The following is a 21,823-nucleotide window of genomic DNA, read 5'->3' as shown; positions in this document are numbered from 1 at the left end:
TAGCAGCCCAGATTTATCAGGGTCTCTGATCCGGTGCACGGGAGGTTCAGGGCTGTGGCATAGACAAAAGTGGATTTTTTATGATAGCGTTGTGCTACACCTCTGTATAGCTAGATTTATCCCTTCATCTCAGAAATATTTCTACTGTCTTTAGTCCCAAATCCACTTCAGTTTGAAAAGATTCCACACAGTTTGCATGAGGGTTGGGGGGTCACTTTGTACCTTGCAAGCTTGAATTTCTATCCCATAAAAAAAAAAGTCCAGGAGTTACCCTCTTCAGCACTGTGGATTCTGGGAGTTAGAGCTCTGAAATACTAAGTCTCCTGCATTTCCGCTGTCAGCAGCATTAGAATGGGCCAAAGACAAGACTTTGGGGACCTCAAGGCCAAGGTGTCATCCAGGAAGTCTTGTAAATCTATATCAGAACAGAGCCAACAAGTGTGACTGTGCCACACTTCCCTAAGTTTCTGTTCTTTTGAGGGAACCCTTAGTCAATGACTGAAGGGTAAGGGAGAATGAAAATTCCTCTCCCTTGTCTGGGGTCACCACAGAACATGAGGTTATTTACATACCAGAGCTTTCCTGTGGGATCAGGCTGAGGCCCGGACTTTCCTTGACATGGAACTCTTCCTTGGCTTCATTCCCTTCTCTATCCTGCTTCTTCCACTTCCTTACTCTCCCGGCCCCCAGGGAGCATTTCATTACTAAATCACTCCAACCTGAATCTTCATCACAGGTCTGTTTTCTAGGAACTCAATCAAGACAGTATGTTAGAAGTTTCTTATTGCAATCACGTATAGGATGCTACAACATTCCTTCCAAGTGGTCATCAAGCATCTACTTACTTATTTCTAGAGAAGGGCACTCACCACCACCAAGGATAGAAAACCCATGGTGCAGGCAACTCCATTCAGCAGATAATTATTGGATATAAAAGCTGGGAGCAGCCTTGGAGGTCATCTAGACCAGTCTCAGTTTTGATATGAGAATATTGTTAATGCCCTGTCCCATGTTGCCTCAACACACTTGATTTCCTAGAAGTCTTGGACAAACTTTGGCATGCAGACAGCTTTCCACTTCAAGAGTTTGCCCTTCATTTCTCTAGAATCATGAGCACAACCCAGAAATGTGGGTAAGCTGATGCCCAGGGGAAATCTTGAATGAGTGGGGAATAGGAGTTGGTGCGCAAATGCCCCAGCCTTCCCTTCCTTCAGGGGGCTGATTCAGAGGTGTGATCCATATGTTGTTTCACCTGGCTTCCCACAGCATTGAATCTTAATTACCTTCAGCATAACCAGCGTATTAACATGCATTTATTACCTTTCCTCCCCTCTATCACTTTCCTTGTTTCCTTACTTGCACTTCTTGAGGCTACCCTGCAAATAAATGACCTATACCCAATCTTCATCTCAGCATCGGTTTTGAGGGAATTCAAACTAAGACAGGAGCCCAGAGACGCTAAAGGATTTCTGTTCCTTTCCCCTGGGAGGCTATTCCTCCCACTAAATGAACTTCTTTTCTGAAGATCCACTGAACTGGCAGAATCCATTCAATGAGAGATGCTGAGCCTCAACCCCTGAAGCTCCAGGCCAAGGCTCTTGACATGATTCTATGCCGTGTGCATTCATTTTGTTGAATAAACCACAGTTCAACTTTGTTCGGTAACGCTTTACTTGAAACTTTCCTCAATATATTATTTTTTATAACTCATTTGCATAAACACATAGTATTGTATTTATGTTTATAGCATACATATTTTCTTAGGACACATTTTCTATGCCATAAATTGGATTTCTTTGCTGGTTTATGTTACTTGTATTACTAATGAGGGGACGAGTTAGGCCTCATGATCCCCAAGTTCACCCACACACATTAACCCACAGTGGCCACCAACAGCCCTACTAGGCTCACCTAAGAGCTCATCAGAGAGACTTCCCAGTAAAGTTCCTTTGCTTAATGCCATATGACTTTGACCCCAATCCCCTATGCACCCATGTGTGGAACCCCTGGATCTAGAGAGCATGGCTGAGTCATGGCAAGCCACAGGATTCCATTGCTCCTCTTCCCTAAGGCCCAGACTGAAGTATGTCCATGCATCATCTTTTTCTCTGACCCATCCAGTTTCTGCCAGGGTTTCTTCCATGTGGAAAGGGCCACTCCTGTGACAGCAGCCACAGAGGATTCTCAAAAGGTTGCATTCCCAGGGAAGGTTAAAAAAAAATTATGCAGAACCCATTAACCTCCTGGCTAGGCATAGTCAAAGTTCACCTACCCACACCTGGGTCCAATAATATCCTTGCCCTTGACCATTTCTACCAGCCCTCATCCTCCCTAGAGCAGAGAGGGAGGAGAGAGAAGCCTTGAGCTCCCCCTAGAGGTTATATGTTTCCACTTACTGTTTCTTCATCAAGTGTTGGGAGTTTGTGAAGAACAAAGATACTTATCTATGGAAGAACAGGCTTAGGTAGGGGCTACATATTGGTAATACACATTATATGTACCTCATAATTTCATATCTGAGTCCAGCATGATTAAAAATATATAATCTGTGTAATGCTTAGAATAGCAATTGTCAAGGGCCTCAGTAAATACTATCACAGTCTCACTCTTGAATAACAAAACTATGTTATTATATGTGTGATTATAAATTGGAAATACGTAATATGGATGACTATTCAGTAAAGAACTAAAGAACATTATTGTGAATCTTGTCTCCTGCTACTAGGGATAAATGTAAATTGGGTGAGGTCATCATTACTCAGGCACCATTTTGAGTTCAAGATGAATGAAAATAGGCAGATGAGGACTGTAATACTCCCTTGGCCACCACAAGGCTAACAAAATACCTCTATGCAAGCAATAGTGCTACAGAAACAAATCTTGCACATTCATATTTTTTTCTGGATACCTGGTAAGAACCTTTATGACCGATATGGCCTGTAACACTTTCCAATCTGAGTGTACAAGTCTCAACTTCAAGCTCCAGCTCAACCTCTAAACAGCTGATTAACCTAATGAAATTTGCTTAATGTCTCTGAACCAGAAATTCCCTAATGGTGATGTGAAGCTAATGGTAATGGCTCTATGTCTTATAAGATGGCTATTGAGTATCACATGCAAAAATTTATAGAACTGGCAATCATGATCCATTTGTGCCCATCAGTGAATAGGCCATGTCTACAGAGGGTTGACAATAGGTATAAAGATGTGAAGGTTGATTTGGGATATGAGGGGAAGGGTGGCCATAGGACACGTTTCCCTTACTTAGCTTGAGATTTTGTTTAGAAAAATATAATATAGGCTTCCATAGATATATAGCTAACAGGCAAATAAGATACATGACTAATAGATGATAGGTAACATTAGAGTGTAAGATCCATATGGACATGAATTTGCTTCCTTTGATCACTGCTATAACTATGCACTTAACACAGAGCTGTTAATTAACAAGTATTTTTTAAATTAATTGATTTGCTATTTCTTATGTGCTTGTCTTTCCAGTTCATACAGCTGGGAAGACAATCCCCAAAGGAGAGCCCTCATGTTTTTTAAAAGATAAGTGAAGGCAGCCTGTGTAAAACTTGTGCCAGGTGCTATCTGAACAAGTGTTCATCTGTGAGCACAAGGTGGTGCCCAGGTCCTAGAACTGAGAATAAAGAAGGACCTCAGAGCTGAGAAACTTCAGTAGCACATTTTTTTTCCTTTTTTGCATTGCTGGAGTGGAGGATGAGGCTTCAGACACGAGAGCACAGGAATATCCAGGGTAAGATGGGGACTCAGAATGAGTGAACCTGGTGAAGCAAAATGGGTCTCCATCAAGTCTGTCATCAGTATACACTCTGGGTGCCCTATTATAAGGGTCTTGAGAAAAGAAGTACCTGGATCAACTTCGCCCCAAACCAACTAGATCCTGGAGCCTGTGGGTTTGCTACTCAGAAAGAGTCTGCTGAAATCAGAATGATCTACTCAGAAGAACACTGGAGAAAGGGAAGCAATCTGACACTGTAAAATGTTTACTGCAGATTAACAAGAGGGGCTGGACAAATAATCCTCATTTCCTGACACCAGATTGGAGGGGGCTCAAGGGTCATGGGAGGAGAGGAAGTAGAGATGGCAGGCATAGACAAAAGCAATTTTACTGTAAAGATGGGGAGGAGAATGGATGGTAGCTGGAGAGATGTGTGCACCAGGAAGGTTTTTAAACTATTTTTAATGGCAGGTATTATAGCATGTTTTTATGGTGATGGAAATAATCCAGTGAAGAGAGAAAAATGGAAGGAGCAGGGGAGAGAAGAGATAATTGCAAGACCAATGCCTTGAATAAGCAATAGAAGATAGGATCCAGTTCACACTTGGTGGGGCTAACCTGGTACAAAATAACACAAAGTTTATCCATTTTATGGGAGGAAAAGCAGGGTTTGTGAGTATGGATTTGGGTAGGTAGGCAGATGGTGTGGCAGAAAGGAAGCAAGTTCTCCTCTAATTGCTTCTATCTTTGGGAAATAGGGAAGAAGCTCATCAGCTGATAAGAAGGAAGGGGGAGGAATTGTTGGAGGTTTGAGTAAAGGTGAAAATGTATGAAATAGTCATCTCAGAGAATGAGGAAGGAGAACTGACTGGGGAAATGGGGTAAGATTGCTTGGCTGCACTGAGGTCCCACTTGAGGCCTGCCGCCATAAATTTCAAGTGAGACCAGTCAGCAGTGGTTGAATGTTTTTCACCAGCCACATTTAGTTGCTTAGGAGCTGGGTTTAAAGAGGTGGCAGGCTGGAATTAAGCAAGGCTGAGCTTGCTTATCAAGGGCAAGCAAAATAATGGAATTGAGAGAATGTACAAGGAATTGAAAGTATGTGCAAGAAGTGGTTATGGGAATGGGCTGTGGACTCTAAGGTGAAAAAGGAGAAGAAGGAGAGAGTAAACAAGGTAAGATGCAGTGAAAAGTTGGTGCAATGACAGGACTGGGGACCTAAAGGTCCTCCAAGATTGATTGGCTCCAAATCACTAGAGAAAGAGATCTGGGATGATACAAGGTGGGAATATGGGAAGCTGGGAACTAAGGTTTTGTTAATGCGACCTTGGCAATGGGTAGCTGAGATGGAGGTGATAAAGACCATACAAAGTGGGCATGTCAAGGCAATGAGAGGTCACAATGCTGGAAGGGCTCTCTAGGTGTATGTTGAAATGGCGAAGAGTTAAGAAAGTTGTAGTGGTGCAGAGAAAGATAGTGGTCCTGGTGATAAAACCCAGTAAAAAGTGGTGGTGGTGTGTGTCTGATGGAAGATGATTGCAACAGGGAGACTTTGATAGTCACAAGAATGTTCTTCTCAGACCTCTGACTGTCAGGAGTATAACTGACCTGTGGCTGCACTCTGAAATCCATTACCACATTGCAGCCATGCCCTCCACCAGCTGCTCTCAGCCATGAGAGCACAGCAGGGATACTGAGGCAGGCACATGGATCAGAGATGCAGGACTCCTCTGATCTGCCCCTTTGGCCCAAGGACTCCTCATGAGCTTTGCCAAAACTTTCTTAGATATGCACTAAATTCAGACTTTTCCAACCACCCTTCCTTCTACAGAATTAGACCTGTATCATGTGCTGAAGGCTCTCTCTACTTCCTCCAGTTCCCTCTCCAGTTTTTCCCCTCAATGGTAGTTTCTCCAGTAAATCTCTTGTATGTCTGATCTTGTCTTGGTGTCAACTTTTCAAATGATCTGAGCTAGCAGAAAGAGGACATGGGGAGTGCATTGATCCATTTTGTGTTGCTATAAAGGAATACCTGAGACTTGATAATTTATAGAGAAAAGAGATGTATTTGACTCATGGTTCTGCAGGCTATATAAGCATGGTGCCAGCATCTTCTTGGCTTCTGGTGAGGCTTTAGGGAGATTACAATCATGTCGGAAGGTGATGAGGAGCCAGCACATCACATGGTTAGAGGAAGCTAGAGAGAGAAGAGGTGATGTGCCATGCTCCTTTAAACAATCAGATCTCTCATGGACTCATACAGAGAGAACTCACTCATTATTGTGATGACAGCACCAAATAATTAATGAGAGATCCACCCTCATGATACAAACAGCTCCCACTAGGTCCACCTCTAATGTGACATTGGAGGTCACATTTCAACATCTAAACCATATCATAGAATGTGATCTATAAGAATTGCTTCCAGGGATCTGAGTGCTTTAGGGATAAAGGAGGGACAAAATAACCTGCAAGTAAAATCATTATCCCTTCTCCAGGCCCAGGATTCATGGGCTTTGGGTGTGACAGGTGGTAAGAAAATACCACTTCTTGTAAGGGTTGAATGGGATGTAGTGTTTCCGGGATTGAGACAGAATTCAGGTAGGCAAAAAGTGAAAGGAATATTCTGCCAATCCCTGATCTGACTACCTAGCCTGATCATACCAATGGTGCCCTGATAAATTTCTGTAACCCTAGCTCAGACTTATGGCATATGCAAGAGATGCAGCTGGACAGCATGATTCTCAAACGGTCAGCCTACAAGCACAGTAAATTATCCCTCCTCCCCAGGGCTCATCTGTTTAACAAGCCCAACTATCACCAGCATAAGAGATTTTGCTTTTCTAATATGGGATGGAAACACTCAATCCTTTGGCTTTAAGAGATCTGCCCTATTTCTCTCTCCCTGAACCTCATCTCCCACAATCTAGACTCCATGCTGGATCCCATTACTCCTTAGCAATAAAACTTCTTCACGAAGAGCTCAATCTTTGATCTTTATTTTATTTTCCTTTAAGTTTAGTGAAGAGCTTGAGAATACACATTATTATGTAGATAAAGATCACATGTTCCAGAGGGCAGAGTTGAAGTGTCCACAAGGCTGGGGAGTGCAGGTTGGAATTGGGAGACCGAGTCAGCTTGGGGGACATTCAGAGCCATTTGAGAAGAGGGGTCTTAGAGAAATCTGAAGGAATAGGACAGAGGGTGGTGGCCAAGATAAATCAGGATGTGAGGCATGATGGGACAAGTACACATGGTCTCTTGGGAAGGAGTAGATGATTAGTGGTTGCAACTGTGGTTCTGTTCTTGGGACCCATATGGGTGTGTGATAGAAGGACAAGGGGTAAGAATTTCAGGAGCCCACAAAACTCTGGGAAACCCTCTTCAGGTCTATTTTGGGCCTTGTCAAGGTCAGTGGAGGGGCAGCCCTGGCAAGAACATGCTGAACACTGCAGTCCTTGCCTATACAGTGTTCAACAAACATTCGTTAGAGATCTACTATGTCACAGACTAAACTAGGTGCTAAGGACATATCAGAATAAGACACCATCTCAACCTTCAAGGATCTTAAAAAGCAAAGAGAGAAACTAAAAAAAAAAAAAATAAGCTAGAATAGTAAAGTACATTTCTGTAATAGTCTTCTTGTGGGACATGAATGAACACATGCATGGGGACTCTTAACTCAATATTGAAACCTCTGATCTGACCCCTCCACCACCAGGCATTGTAGGGATTGAAGTAACATGTGCAATGCCAATCCCCATGGCTGTGCCAATATCACTTGCCGCCAGCCATCCCTGTCACTTTTTCTCCCAAATATGAAGACATCCGCTTGCCATTCACTGCTGTACTTTCTGAGGCCCATGTCCTTCAGGCCTGGCTCCCCACCTCTTGCCTGCCGCTTGTGCCTATGAATATTGCGGCCAACAATTCCTCCCATCCTGTACACAAATGACTGCTGTGATCTGAATGATTATGTCTTCTAAAAATCACGCATTGAAACCTAATCCCCAGGGTGACAACATTAAGAGGTAGGGCTTTTGGTAGGTGATTAGGTCATGAGGTTGGAGCCCCTATGAATGGGATTAGTACCCTTATAAAAGAGACCAGGGAGTTCATTCTCCCCTTCCATCATGTGAGGATGCAGCAATAAGGCACCATCTATGAGGTATGGGCCCTCACCAGATGCTGAATCTGCCTGAACTTTGATCTTGGACTTCTCAACCTGCAGAACTGTGAGAAATAATGTCTGCTGTTTATAAGCCATTCAGCTTATGGTATTTTGTTATAGCAGTCTGAACAGACTTAGACAATGACATTCCTATCATTAAGAGACAGTCTGTTTCCTCTCCCCTTGAATCCAGACTGGCCTGTGACTTGCTTTGCCCACCAAAATGCAGTGGAAGTAATACCATGCCACCTCCAAGCCTAGGCCTTAAGAGGCCTGGTAGCTTCTGCTGTTACTCTCTTGCTGCCTGCCTTTTGTTGAGACACGATCTTGCCCTGTCACCTAAGCTGGAATGCAGTGGCACAATCCCAGCTCACTGCAGCCTTGATCTTCTGAGCTCAAATGATACTGCCACTTCAACCTCCTCTCAAGTAGCTGCAATGACATGCATGCACCACCACATACAGCTAATTATTATTATTATTATTATTTGTAGATACAGGGTCTCACTATGTTACCCAGGTTGATCTTGAACTTCTGGGCTCAAGCAATCCTTTCATCTGGGCCTCCTAAAGTGCTGGGATTATAGGCATGAGTTGCTACTTTGGCTCACTATGTAAAGAAGTCCAAGCCACCTACTTAGAAAGAGGGGCTAAGAAAAGAAACCAAGTGGAGGAGGACTGACATGCTCAAGCATCCAGACAAATAAGTGAGGTCATCTTGAACTTTCCAGCCTAGCTGAGTGAGCCTAGCCAATCGCATGTGGAGTAGAGACAAACCATCCCTCCCAAGTCTTACCTGCAGGTAAACTCAATCAGGGCTCCATTCTCTCTCCTGCTTATGCTTTAGTGTAGTGGCCCCATGCTCATTATTCAGGAGTGATTCAGGCCTCTTCTTTCTGGGCATACAACTATATTTCTCAAGCTTTCTTGCAGTTAGGTGAAGCCATGTGACTAAATTCTAGGCAGTGGACCGGGGGGAAGTGATGCATGTCACTCTCAGACCTGGCCCCTAACGACAGGGACTCTCTCAGCTGTTTTCCCTAATCCTAGCTTGATGTAGGTTAGTGACCTTGGAAGACTTGTGCTGAAAATGGTGAAGCCATATAGAGTTTGTATCTCTGAATTCACTTAGAGAGAAATCTCTCATGAATCAGAGATATCTGTTTTGGGATGTTAAGTGAGCCAGAAATAATCTACCGTGTTTGAGTATTACACATATTGAGGTTTGTTTCTTACAATAGTTAGCATAATCTCCATCAACAAGTCAGTTATTTCTGATATAAACAAGGCATTTTTAGGATCCTTAAATTTGGAACTGAAAGATGGAAAGTTATTGGATAATAACACTCTATGCACAATATGGAAAACATTTAAGCTGAAATAACTAAGCAGTTAAATTAAGTAAACTCATTTGGTCTGGGCAGCGCTGGACCAGGGTAACCTCAAATACCATCCTCCACCTCCTTTGCTAGTTTTCCCTGTCAGAGCCACCAGCAGATAAAGGGCAGCCCAGGTTTGTAAAGGCCCTGATAGCTGCAGAAAATATATCCTTCAATCCAGAGAATCTTGGCATTCTGTCATCCTGGGGGCCCAGCCATCTCCTCCTTGACTTATCTTTGATGCCGATTAGACCTGGTGCCCAGATTAGCTCGCAAAGCCTCTGGGTCATTGTGTTGACTCTTCTTCCTCCAGGCACTTGAATCAACCAGCAGAATTGGAATCCTTCCCAGGACTCCATGTTTATTTTTGATTTGTTGTTTTCTTATTTCCTCTCCCTTTACAAAGACCAAAAACTTATACTAAACCCAAGGTTATCTGTTTGGGATTATAATATCCTGTCTGCCTTTTGCAAATCCCTATCCTTCCCCAGGAATGGGGCCTTTTTTGTGTCCCCAGCTCAATTGTTGGGGTCTTCATTAATGACAGATGTTCAAGAAACATCCTCTCCCAACCTCTAAGGATTTAGCCAACTTCTGAATTTGAGATGCACCTGAAAAATTCTTGAAGCAAGATGAGGCTACAGCAACTAGTGGACACTACCTGGGCCTTCTGAATGGCTTTTCCAGGGCAGCTGGTTATTTCCTCAAGTATACTTTTCACCACTTTCTGTGGGCCTTGTGCTGCAGAGTGACTCATGACTGCATACTTGAGTCATACACAAGTCCTGCCACTGTGCTAGTGTCTGAGTCTCTTTCTGCTGTCTCCAGCATTGCCCCAGGCTTTTCACATTGTCCTTATCCATTCCCATCAACTCACATGGCAGTTATCTCATGTAGTGTCTTCATTTTGCTATGTCTTGTAACAGTCACTACTGGTGTCTCTATTCACATCCCCTCCCCAAGCTCACCAATAAGGTTACCTATGGACCTTATTGTCTGTCCCCATGTACATGCACTGTGAATCCAACTGCTTTCCAACTCAAGCATCTGCAACTCTCTGCTTCTCCCAGGTATTCCAGCAGCACTAAAGGAGCCCAAGCAAAGACAGCTCAGAGGAATGAGGATTTGTCATCTCCATGCAGCAACTGTTAAGCAAAGGGGAATCAGAGTCCGTAGACTACATACTCCAGGAGCTTCCTCAGTAGGCCAATTCTAATGGATAATGTACTGGATTTAATGCTGGCCCCACAAAAGACTTGTCCACCTGGAACCTATAAATGCAAACTTATTTAGTAAAAGTGTCTTTGTAGTTTTAATTCAGTTATGGATCTTGAGATGAGATGATCTTTACAAGAGAAGAGAAGGAGAGAAGACACAGAAAAGAAAGTGATGTGAGGACAGAGGTGAAGACTGAAGTGATGCAGTTACAAGCTAAAGAATGCCAAGGGATACTGGCAGCCACCAGAAGCTTCCGGAGGTAGTCTTGGAATGAAGTAGTCAATTCTGCCAACAATTTGATTTGAAACTTTTGGCGTCAAAAACTGAGAGAGAATAAATCTCTGTTGTTTTCACCTGTCAAGTTTGTGGCTATTTCTTACGGCAGCCCGAATGAATGAATCCATATATTCTATACAGTTTCTCAGAGAGTTCCTAGAATTTTGAGTCCCAGTTGATCACAGGGATCTTACACTTATTAACATACCTTTTATTGGTGTCTTATTCCTGTCTTATTTTTCCCACTCTCTCACTTGAGTTACATGGAATCTGCATCCTCATCTGCTTTTGGGAGAACCAAAAATAAGGCATGTGCATAGTAGGGAATGCTTCCACCAGTAACTCAAAACCTGACCATTAATAGGATTTGCTGCCCTCTCTAAAAACCCATAGATGCTCTATCATCGGATAACTTACTTTGCCTTTCTTCTCCTTTCTCCTCCTCCTCTTCCTCTTTTCCTTCTTCTTTCATGTATGTTTAGTTTCTTTCAGTAGGTCATTTTTGTTTCATTCACTCCTGCTATCTGACTGGAGAAAGGACTCATCTATCCTTTAGAAAACCAAAAAATTGGGACAGGAAAGATTTGGCTTCTAGAAATGTTCTGAAAAATGCCACTTCCTCAGGAAACAATGGAACAAACAACCTTACCAATTTTCTATGGTACTTGCAGCTCCTTTACCCTCAAAGCACCTCAAAGCTATAATGGTTCAAAAGCACTTCATGATCTCAGCGCTTTAGGCTTTTAAGCTTGAACTGCTTATTCCATCAAGGTCACACTGGGGCCTCCCCAAACCATGTGTCCTTCCCTCTGGGTCTATTTGACCTTTGGATTCCAGCCATGTCCACCACTGGCCCAGCCTGCTACTGACAGGGTCATGGGTGGACAAATGTGTTTGTTCCTCTTCATGCATCTAAAACTGTCTTTGAGAACATTCTAAAGCAGTAGAATTTGGGTTTTAGTTGCTGACCTTCATTATTTGAGCTGCTTGCTCTTCTCTGTCAGAACTCATTGTAGATATTTAAAGTGAACCGTTAGTTTCAGATAAAAGTGCAGGAAAGTTTACAGTTGGTGAGTAGTCCAAACTCTGTTCATTTATCACCTGCCACCTATTTTATAGTTCGGGTAAGAAATGTGTATTTTCCCTGCTTTTATTTTGATTTGTCTCCATTTTAATTCAAAAGTTTCAAGTAACTCATCCACTCTGATGTCATTTTGTTTTCCCACATGTAGAAACTTTGATTCTTGGATGGAGTGGAAAAAGACCTGGGTAAAAATTTAAAGGGAGCTTCTACTTGGATGTTTAAAAGTTAAAGCTAGAAGGAATCTTGAAGAGAACCTAATCCAATCACCTTCTTAAAAAAAAAAACAATTGGGGATCTTGCTATGTGACCCGGCTGGCCTCAAACTCCTGGGCTCAAGTGATCCTCCTGCCTCAGCCTCCCAAGTAGCTGGGACTACAGGCGTGAGCCACCATGTCCAGCCCAACCACCTTATTTTACAGGAAAATTGAGACTCAGAGGAGGTGAAATTACTTTCCCTAAGTCAAATGACTAAACGTAGAGTGAGTTGCAGACCTCGGAGGAGAAATGCAACCCTATAGGCCACAGTGTTTTCATGACCAAGTAAGTTGGGGGCTGAAAACCAATGCTCTCTCAGTATCTCCAACTGATCAGGCTGAGATTGTTGTCTGTTGTCTATATCAGCCTTATTACTTTCTCTTCCAACTGTGATTTAAACATCTCTTCTTGTCTTCTCATCTCTTAATAGAGTTGCTATTAAATTCAATAGGGTGTTTACTTTCTTTTGTCTGCAAGCCTCCTCTGTAAAACATGAAGTAGTCAATATTTTTTTTCAAATCCAGCATTAGGTAAACCTACCATTAACCAAACATTTTTCCTTAGACTTGCCCCAGAATGTTTTCACTATTTTTTGCCCAATGTGAGGACAATGACTCACACTGGATATTCTATCACCAATGCCTCTGTTCACACTGAGGCCAGAGCAGAGGTTTTCTTCTAGCCTAAAATAGGGAGGTACCATCCATTTGTTAAAATGTAATAAATGTTCTCTGTAGCTTGGGCTCCTGGGCAGTAGACAAGCCAAATAAATGTGGAATTGCTCTTTTTTTCTCCAATTCTATGGTATCAGACAGAATACAATATCTATCCATTGTCTAACACAGCCCATTAGCCACCTGGCTGACAGAAAATAATCTTAAATGGACACTTTGAAGATGGGTCAGCCCACGGCTTTTTTCTCATAGGTTTCAATCTTAATAGAAAACTATACTTAGCACTTATAGAACCTTGTCAGTCAAAAGTCAGGGACTGTACTGCCTCACCATCTCTTTTTGCTAAGAGGAAAAGTAGCACTTGGATATTGTTATTTGTATTATAATTATTCATGTTATTTTTGAGAACACAGTAAGATGTCAATTTAATTCTTTTAGTATTAACTAATTTTTAAAATTAAAAGCCTATAAAAATTACCAGCTGTACAACCTTTCAGCTTCACTTCTCTCATCTATAAAAAGTGTACAATAATAGTCATCTGGCAGAGTTGTGAGGGTTAAACAAGAAAGAATCCATACAATAATTACGTGATACAGAATCAGTGTTTCTTAAGGGTAAAACATTTTTTTTCCTCTTAGCCTCATAATCTTTCTGAAGGTCAATTTTGCCCTCTTACCACAAAGCTCAAGGATGCCCCCTAGATAGCCACAACAGGCAACCCAGTGCTTTTCTCATGACAGGATGACAGTAAATTTTGTTGAAAAAATGGAAATGGAGCTTGATGTGACATCCTTCCCTTTGACTGAGCTATAGAACTCTGTCTCTATTGAAGGTCACTGGCCCATACAGAAAAATCAATCAAAGGTTCTGACCTGCAATGTAAATTAGCATTCTTTTAGAGAAAACCACAGGAATGGTTGAACTCACATCATTTCAAAAATCAAGAAAAGGTAGTCATGCTCCCAGTATGGCTGAATAAGCTCCTAAGCTCCTACTGGATTAACTCTGCCATAGATAACAGCTACATGGTCTGAACAAAATACAATAAGAAAACCACCTGGAGGGTCTGGAAGGCAGCAAAAATAACCAAATCCTGCCGTGGAGTCAACCTTGGGAAGCAGGGGAAAAAATTGGATGAGCTTCTGATTTTTACAGTTTTTAGTCTGAGATTAGATGATAGTAGCATTTAGTCTGAGATTAGACAATAGATAACGCTGAAAGGGGCTGCTGAAACTACTGGAGAGAATCCAGTCTTCCCAACATGAATGGTTCAGGGCAATCTGAACCCATAGTCATTAGAAAATGAGGCCAAGTGTATATACTTGGTCCAAATCTCCATCTGACTCTTGAATCACATGTACAGGGAAGACTCAAAGTATCCCAGGTAGAGACAAAATAATTACACTGAGATATGAGTTAGCACCTAAAAGACAGACTTTGCAGTTTCAGTACAACCAATTTAATTGTCTTCTTAAAAAGGGAAATAATCTTTGGAGGAATATAACAGAGAGCAGAGTCCCCATGACATTCACAATGTCCAGTATACAATCCAAAATACTCAATATACGAAGATCCAGAAAAATGTTAATTACTCTCAAAAGAAAAGACAATCAATTAATTAAATCCCCAAGACAACCCAGATATTGGAATTAACTAACAAGAATTTTAAAGTAGTTATTATTATTACTATGCTAAATGACTTAAAGAAAAATATGCTTGTGATAAATGAAAAGATAGAAAATTCTAACCCATAAACTATAAAAAAACAAATAAGAATACTATGATTAAAATGTATAATATCTGAAACAAAAGTTTGTTTGTTGACCAACTCTTTATATTTGCTTTATATTATGTTATTTAAAGAGAAGGTAGACTGAGGAAACAGAGAAAGAAACAAGAAGCAGAGAGGGAGGGGATGCTAAAAGAAGAACTGGGGAAAAAGGTAGAAAAAGAGTTAAGACCAAGGCAGCTTCCAGAAAAAAAAAATGATACAGAAGAAATGGAGGAATAGATTGAGGCTGAAGGAGCAAAACATAGGAAGAGAGACTTGATAAGAAAAGTTCATAAAATCTTAAGGCTTACGAACTACTTTTGTTTAAGTCACTGTTCATTTGGCATGAACTGGAGAGGTTTATGAAATACCTGAATATATGGCTTCTAATCACCTTTAAAATGGCCTTTTAAAATGTCAGTTATGGCTTAATAAATTGTTAATCAAACTTAGAAGAGATGCCACTCTTAATTATTTCCCTGGCTTCAATGGTGGAACCTTAAGTCATAGTCACCTGAACAGAGGTTAGATTCTTCATGTTCACACTACACAAACCCCGGAGCACCTTGGGTCACATCTATCACCTGTGACAACTGTTTGGCTGAGGAAATTCCAGCAAGATGGGTCCTCAGAAAGGACTTCCTCTCAATACTGTGAGTGGGGTTGGCAAGGGGGTGCCTATCTAAGGGTTGTTAGAGTAGCTTGAGAGCCTGAGAGGAAAGCACTATCTAATCTAAAATCAACTGAGAATTTGCGTATTTTCTGTGCTCCAATTCCCTTGGCAAAGCACTGGCTGCCAACTAAGCCTGTCAGGGGCAATTTACAGTTTAATAGAAGATTCTGGTTAATAGACAAACCCTTAAATTTTTAATTATAATATTTCATAATGGTAGAATTTCAGAAAAAAAGATAATTTTGATTGGGAGGTAAAGGTTTCTCAGATAGCATGGCTCCTGTCTCCTGGGGCTGGAGGCCAAGCTGGAAAGTGACCAAGTGACCCCAAACCATTGATAAACCACTGTCCAGCTGTGGGCTCTTAGTTCACATGCAATGAGAACCAACTGAGCAATTTCTAACTCTTCTATACTAGTGTCACTTTTCAGATTCAGAAACACATATCAGATTGACATTGCTGTATTTTTTATTTTCCATTTGATTAAGCTTTTAATCCTCACCAAATATGACTATTTTCATACTTATATCCTTATATGGCAATAATGGTCTTTCTTCCTAAATTGGATATGTTATTTCTGTAAAATGTTTTTGATCACAAGCCATTCCTTATTTGCTTTGAGAAGTGATAAGAATTAGTTCGTAATATCACTGATGAGGGAAAACGTTAATGGGAATTTTAGCATCATACAACATCAACGAAAATAAAGGGAGCTTGCTAGTCTACGTTTATTCGCTAAACTGCATTTTCTCAGAGCCATGAATTCAGGAAAGGTTGCATGATAAAGAGAGAATACAATAACAGTTGGCTTTGATATAAAAGCTCTTTGTGTACAAAGCAGATGCAGATCTGTAAACAATGCAAGCTTCTTTCAATAGATGTCCTAAATGAATTTAGGCTGTGCTTTGCTTTGTTTTTCAACAGAAGCAATTTTAGCATTTTGAGGAAATTCATTACTTTCATCAATAAGAATAGACTGAGTTATGGGGTACATGAAATTCTGCTAAATACTCAAGATATTGAGCTTTTTGTGGAAAAAAAATTAATATTAAGGATTTAAGAATATTAAGTGCCATCTTAATATTATTGGATCAATCAGTCAAAAAAATTTTAATGACAACTCACTATATATTAAGCTGTATGGATATATATATATGTGTGTATATATATATATACACTCACACACACACACACACACATATATATATATATGACCTTGATTGTCAGACAAGCTATTCCAAAGCTCTACTTTGTTGTCAAAGTAGATACAGGAGCAAGTTTTGAACATGGAGTTGACTCCACTCTTTCTTCTAGGACCTATCTGAGCAATTTCCCACCCACTTTTTAAAGACAGATTTATTGAGATATAATTTACACACCATTGTGTATTTACAATTGTGTAACTACCAATATTATCTAGTTTTAGAACATTTTTATTATACCAGAAAGAAGTCCCATACCTACTGGCAGTTGCTCCCCATTCTTCCTTCCTTTCAAACCCCTGGCAAACATTAATCTACTTTCTGGTTTCTATAGATTTGTCTATTCCAGCCTTTTCACATAAATGGAATTATATAAGATGTAGCTTTCTGTGTTTGGCTTCTTTCCTTTAGCATAACATGTTCAAGGTTCACACATGTCGTAGCAGGTATCAGTACCTGTACTTGATTCCTTTTTATGACCAAATAATGTTCCATTGTATAAATGCACATTTTGTTTATCTATTAATCAGTTGATGGACATTTGAGTTGTTTATACCTTTTGGCTACTATGAATAATGGTGCTATGAACATCTGAGTACAAGTTTTTGCATGAATATGTGTTTTCATGTCTCTTGGATAGGCACACAGGAGTGGAATGACTGGGTCATATCGTAACTTCATATTGAACATTTTGAGGAATTTCCAAACTGTTTTTCCAGAGTAACAACATTTTAGTTCCCATCAGTTCTATATGAGGGTTCCAGTATCTCCACAACCTCACCAACCTTTATTATTATCTGTCTTTTTGGTTAGTGCCATCTTAGTGAATGTGACATATTATCTCATTGTGGTCCCCCTCCACTTTTAAGTGGCATTACTATAAATATTCCTGGACCATCAGTTCCAAAAAGGCTTTTACCTTCACTGTGTCCCTGAGTGCACCTCTTCCCTTGTAGCTGGTAGCAAATCTGATGAAGAAATTATTCATTTTTTCATTCATGTAATATTTACTGAACATTGTCTGTGCAAGTCACTGGTGATAAAACAAGAGAAATACAGTCCCAGTCCTCATAAAGCTCACAGTCAACAGAGCAGATGGGTATTTATACAAGGGATACATTATGATATGGAGAGTATCTGGAGGAAAAATCCAGAGTCCCTATTGGGCACCAATAGAGGATGGCAGGAATGAGGATAGAGTGATGAAGTGTGTGGGAAGATCATGAAAAGCCCTATGAATCAGGTTAAGAAGTTTGGACTTTAAGAGCATGTGTAAAAATAAAAGTTTATCCTGACAGAGAAATCACTTGATCAAATTTGATGGAAGCAGAAATCTAGAGGATAGAGAACCATATAACGGCAAGTGTGGCCAGCCCTATGGTAACCTAGTTCCTACAGCAGAAGGAATTCTTCCAGGTCTCTGGGTAGACCCTTGTGAAACTGATCTTGTGTTCTTGGCCTCGTGGCTGAGACTCCTAATTTTCATACAAATCCTATTAATAACCTTTTCCCCTTTACTCAAGGCAATGGTTCTTAAAATGTGGGCCCTGGATCAACATCATCAGTATCATCTGGGAACTTGTTGGAAATACAAATTCTTGGACTTTACTCCAGATCTACTACATCAGAAATTCTGCCAGTGGGCCTAGCAATCCATACTTCAACAAATCTTCCAAGGGAATTCTTATATACCTTCAAGTTTAAGAACCATTAAAATAACTTCAGCAGGTTTCCATTTTTTGCAACTATTTTACTATTACAGGACAGAGTAGTTCCATTCAAGGAGATTCTACAAGGTGATACATATTTAGTTGTCTAATGGCTTAGATAGGGGTCTGTAAACTATTGCCCATAGGCCAAATCCTATCAGCCTCCTATTTTTGCAAATAAAGTTTTATTGGAACACAACCATATCCATTTGTTTAAATATTGTCTCTGGCTGCTTTTGCGTTGCAGTAACAGAGTTTAGTACTGATTACAGAGACTATATAACCCACAAAGTGGAAAACATTCAACATTTACTGAAAAAGTTTGCTAACCCCTGGCCTAGACTAGTTGCATGATACAGGAACATTTTAATTAGTGAAATGTCAGAGTCCAAGTAATAAAATAAAATACAAACACATGTGATAATAAAATATAGTATCTCCAAATATGACACTAGAAGACACATTGCTTGGTGAGCAGAAGCAGTTTAGCCATATTGAAATTCACAAAAATCTCAATAAAGTCAAGACCAGGGAATCTCAAATTTAAGGGGACCTTCTAAAATACTCATTAAAACTCCCTCTCCATCATGATTCAGAGGTGTGAATTTGAGGTAGAACTTAGAATTGTGCATGTTTACCCAGTGCCCTAGAAGAATCTGACACAGGTGGTTCCTGACTACTCCTAGATGAGCACTGGGCTGGAGGCCCATCAAGGACTTTAAACACAGAGTACCATGAAGCTGCACAATCTTGCCCACAAAGCATGCATTGCTTTCTGAAGCTCACTCGTCTTTTCCCATCCACGTAGGACCCAGGAAAAAGAAGAAATACTTCTTTTATTTCTGTTTTATTTTATTTCTTGCTTTTTTCTGACCTTTAAAACCCACCTCCCAGCATCATACTTCAGATGTCTGGATACTGCCAAGCCTAAGGCAAAGGAGAGGCTAAGCTTTCTCTTACATGCCTGAGGCTCCTCCTTGAGTTCTGGGTCCCTATCTAAGGACTCACCCTTCTGGGAATGACCTTGGATTTCAGAAAAGATCATCCTTCTTGCCCATGAAGATGTCTTACTTTGCTGATATCCAATGATGAGCCTTAACAGAATACAGTATAATTACTGAAGCATTCACTCAAAGGAAACTGACATACAGCATAAGGGTCATCTGCTTATGAGGTCATGGCCTCTGGACAGTATTATCAGAGAGTTGATGGGATGTAACACACAGCCAACTCAGTTCTACTACAGGACATGCAGATGACTTAGCATGGCCTCCTTTGTGACTGATATGTCCACACTCTTCAGCTCTAGCATTGTAATTCTCTTTTTATTTGTCCTAGACTGTAAGTTTCCTGAGGTCAACTGTGTCTTCTTTATCCTTGTATTCCCTACACAGTGTTTATCTTATAGCAGTCTTTCAACAAATATTTAATAAATGAACAAGTATCTGCATGGATGGTTTACTAAGTCATGTTATTCTGTTAAGCCCAGGGGTGAATATGGTAGTGCTTTCTTTCTCCTGTTTAAAAATCTCATTGCATTAACTAAAGCATTCCATAAGTATAAATAGATTTGTCAAGGTGATTGTTATGGCAGGATTTTCATATAATTTTTTTCTGGTAAGCAAGTCTTGGGAGACCCATAAGCAGTGTAGACTTTTAAATCCAATTTCAAGCCCAGCCTATCGAAGGCATCTACTTCATGCCCTAAATCCGGATGGCCCCAAAGTGTTGTTCTAATATCTTCAGTCAAAGGTAAATAAAGGGCAAAATATTTCAACTGACAACTTACCAACATTCTAGGTGGCCTCACCAACTCAGAATTTGGTTCATTTGTCAAGTTTTCTCATTTGAAGTTTGCTGCATAATTTCCCTTTTCTGAATGAATCTTACTTGGTGAAACACTTCACTGTCAATCTTAGTTTGAGTTTAGTGACTTTGGAATCATTGGCAGATAGACCAGCCATGGCTTCTAATAAGAATAAATTCTAATAGGAAAAAAAAAAGATTCCTGAACAGGGAGGAGACAGAGGGAAGGAGGCAGAAAGAGATCATTTGTCTCCAAATTGCAAGCACAATAGGTGAGTGAAAAGATGTCTATGCATGAAAACACTCCTTCCACATGACTTAACATAACAGATCATGCAGTTTAGTGTAAAGGTAACCTCAGCAGTATGTGGAAAATCCGGGGTCTCACCCTACCATCACCACTCCCATGTTATGTGTATAATCTTAGGCACATTGCATCAGCTCTCAGGGGTACCAGTTTTCCCATATGATGGCCTGAAGGAGTTCAAAGTTCTTTTCAGGGCTGTACTATATACTCCAATTATGGCTGTTGCCCTGCCTGTGGCCCATTCAAAGATAAGCCCATTCATGGCCAGGAGTAGGGCTGTGACCCAAGGCAGCCAATAAGTGATCTGACATGGCCTGACTTTAAGACACAAATTCAGCTGATTATATTTCTCCGTCTATTAACTATAAACGCAGGAAATACCAAAAGAAGGGGATCTATTTGCAAAGGGAGCTAAAACTGAGAAGTCATTAGGTAGAGAGAAGTCACATATGACAATATGGGCCCTATGCAAGTCAATGTGATGAGCAGGAAGTATGAGCAAGCAGAAGCTGGAAGGTAGGGATTAGTAGATGATGAGAAAATCTGCAGAGGGAGGGAGTGGAACTGAGATGGGAGTTTGTTGAACCCCAAAAATCTTGTTCTTAAGGGTTATAGCTCACTAGCTTTGAACCTTCTGTCCATTTTGAATTTCCCAAGGCCTAGCTATACAGAGGTTCCTAGACACAAGTATCCTTATCCCATTGGGATACTCTTGTAACCTTACTTAATTGTTGCTTCTTGAAACCTAAAAGAGCCTAACTATAACAGGAGCCTGAAGTCTATGATCCTATGAAGTCTGACAAGACTATATAGCACAAACTGTGTGCTAGGCACAAAAAGAATAAGATATATTAATTTAAATCAAGAGTTTTCAAACATCATAGCCAATAGCTAGTTAAAATCCAAACCCAAACAGATGCTGAACCTTCATACCTTTGCTCATGTGGACATGGCCACCATCCCAGCAGTACTCTGGGATTCTGGAATCAGGTAGGGTGTGGTTGCTTCTCAGGCCAAAGGGACAGAACATGCAGGTCTGAATCAGCCACCAGAGGGAGTATAAACAAATCCACAAATAGGCTAGGGGGACCCGACTCCCCTCCTCACATTTCTCTTGGGTGATAGAATTTCCACCAAGTATGTTCTTTCATCTGTAGTTTATTCCAGGCAAACTGCACTTAGCTGAAAGCAAGCATGGGTCCCAAACAGGGGAACACTTGTTCAGACCTGAAAACATCCAAGGTCAACTATATCGTGTTTTTGCAATTTCTACCATGTATTGTTCAGGTAGGGGAGGTTTCTCTTTGCACAACACAGGAAGTACAAAATTAAAGAACACTAAGTGTTCTAATGATTGTTTACCGGTTGTTTAGAACAGAGAACATCTTAACCCATAGAAATAACGATATAAGGAATTTTTGGATTGGCAAGCCAGTCATTCAATGCTACTTAACCCTGGATCACAGAGTCAACACTTATTAAGAACTGAAAAACCATTTAAAATATTGCATCTCATGACCTAATGTACTTCAGCCCAAGAATAAAGCACT

General features: G+C 40.7%; 1 long non-coding RNA gene across 2 annotated transcripts in view; it reads right to left on the bottom strand.

Moving 5' to 3' along the window:
* LOC116539053 overlaps positions 1-21,293 on the bottom strand; it is a 45,164-nt gene extending 23,871 nt beyond the window's left edge. The window contains exons 1-2 of one of the 2 annotated variants that reach the window (XR_004263901.1): positions 21,207-21,293; positions 19,169-19,254 (exon numbers count right to left, since the gene is read on the bottom strand). This is a non-coding gene — a long non-coding RNA (uncharacterized LOC116539053). The remainder of the gene's footprint in view (positions 1-19,168; positions 19,255-21,206) is intronic. The other variant, XR_004263900.1, reaches the window with a different exon arrangement.
* Positions 21,294-21,823: the final 530 nt, after the last annotated feature.

The sequence above is a fragment of the Sapajus apella genome, unplaced genomic scaffold (genome assembly GCF_009761245.1).
Source record: "Sapajus apella isolate SASKATOON/1434 unplaced genomic scaffold, GSC_monkey_1.0 scaffold125, whole genome shotgun sequence".
Classification (NCBI taxonomy): domain Eukaryota; kingdom Metazoa; phylum Chordata; class Mammalia; order Primates; family Cebidae; genus Sapajus; species Sapajus apella.
The sequence above is the reverse complement of the archived record's forward strand: the minus strand, read 5'-3'. Positions and strand labels throughout refer to the sequence as shown.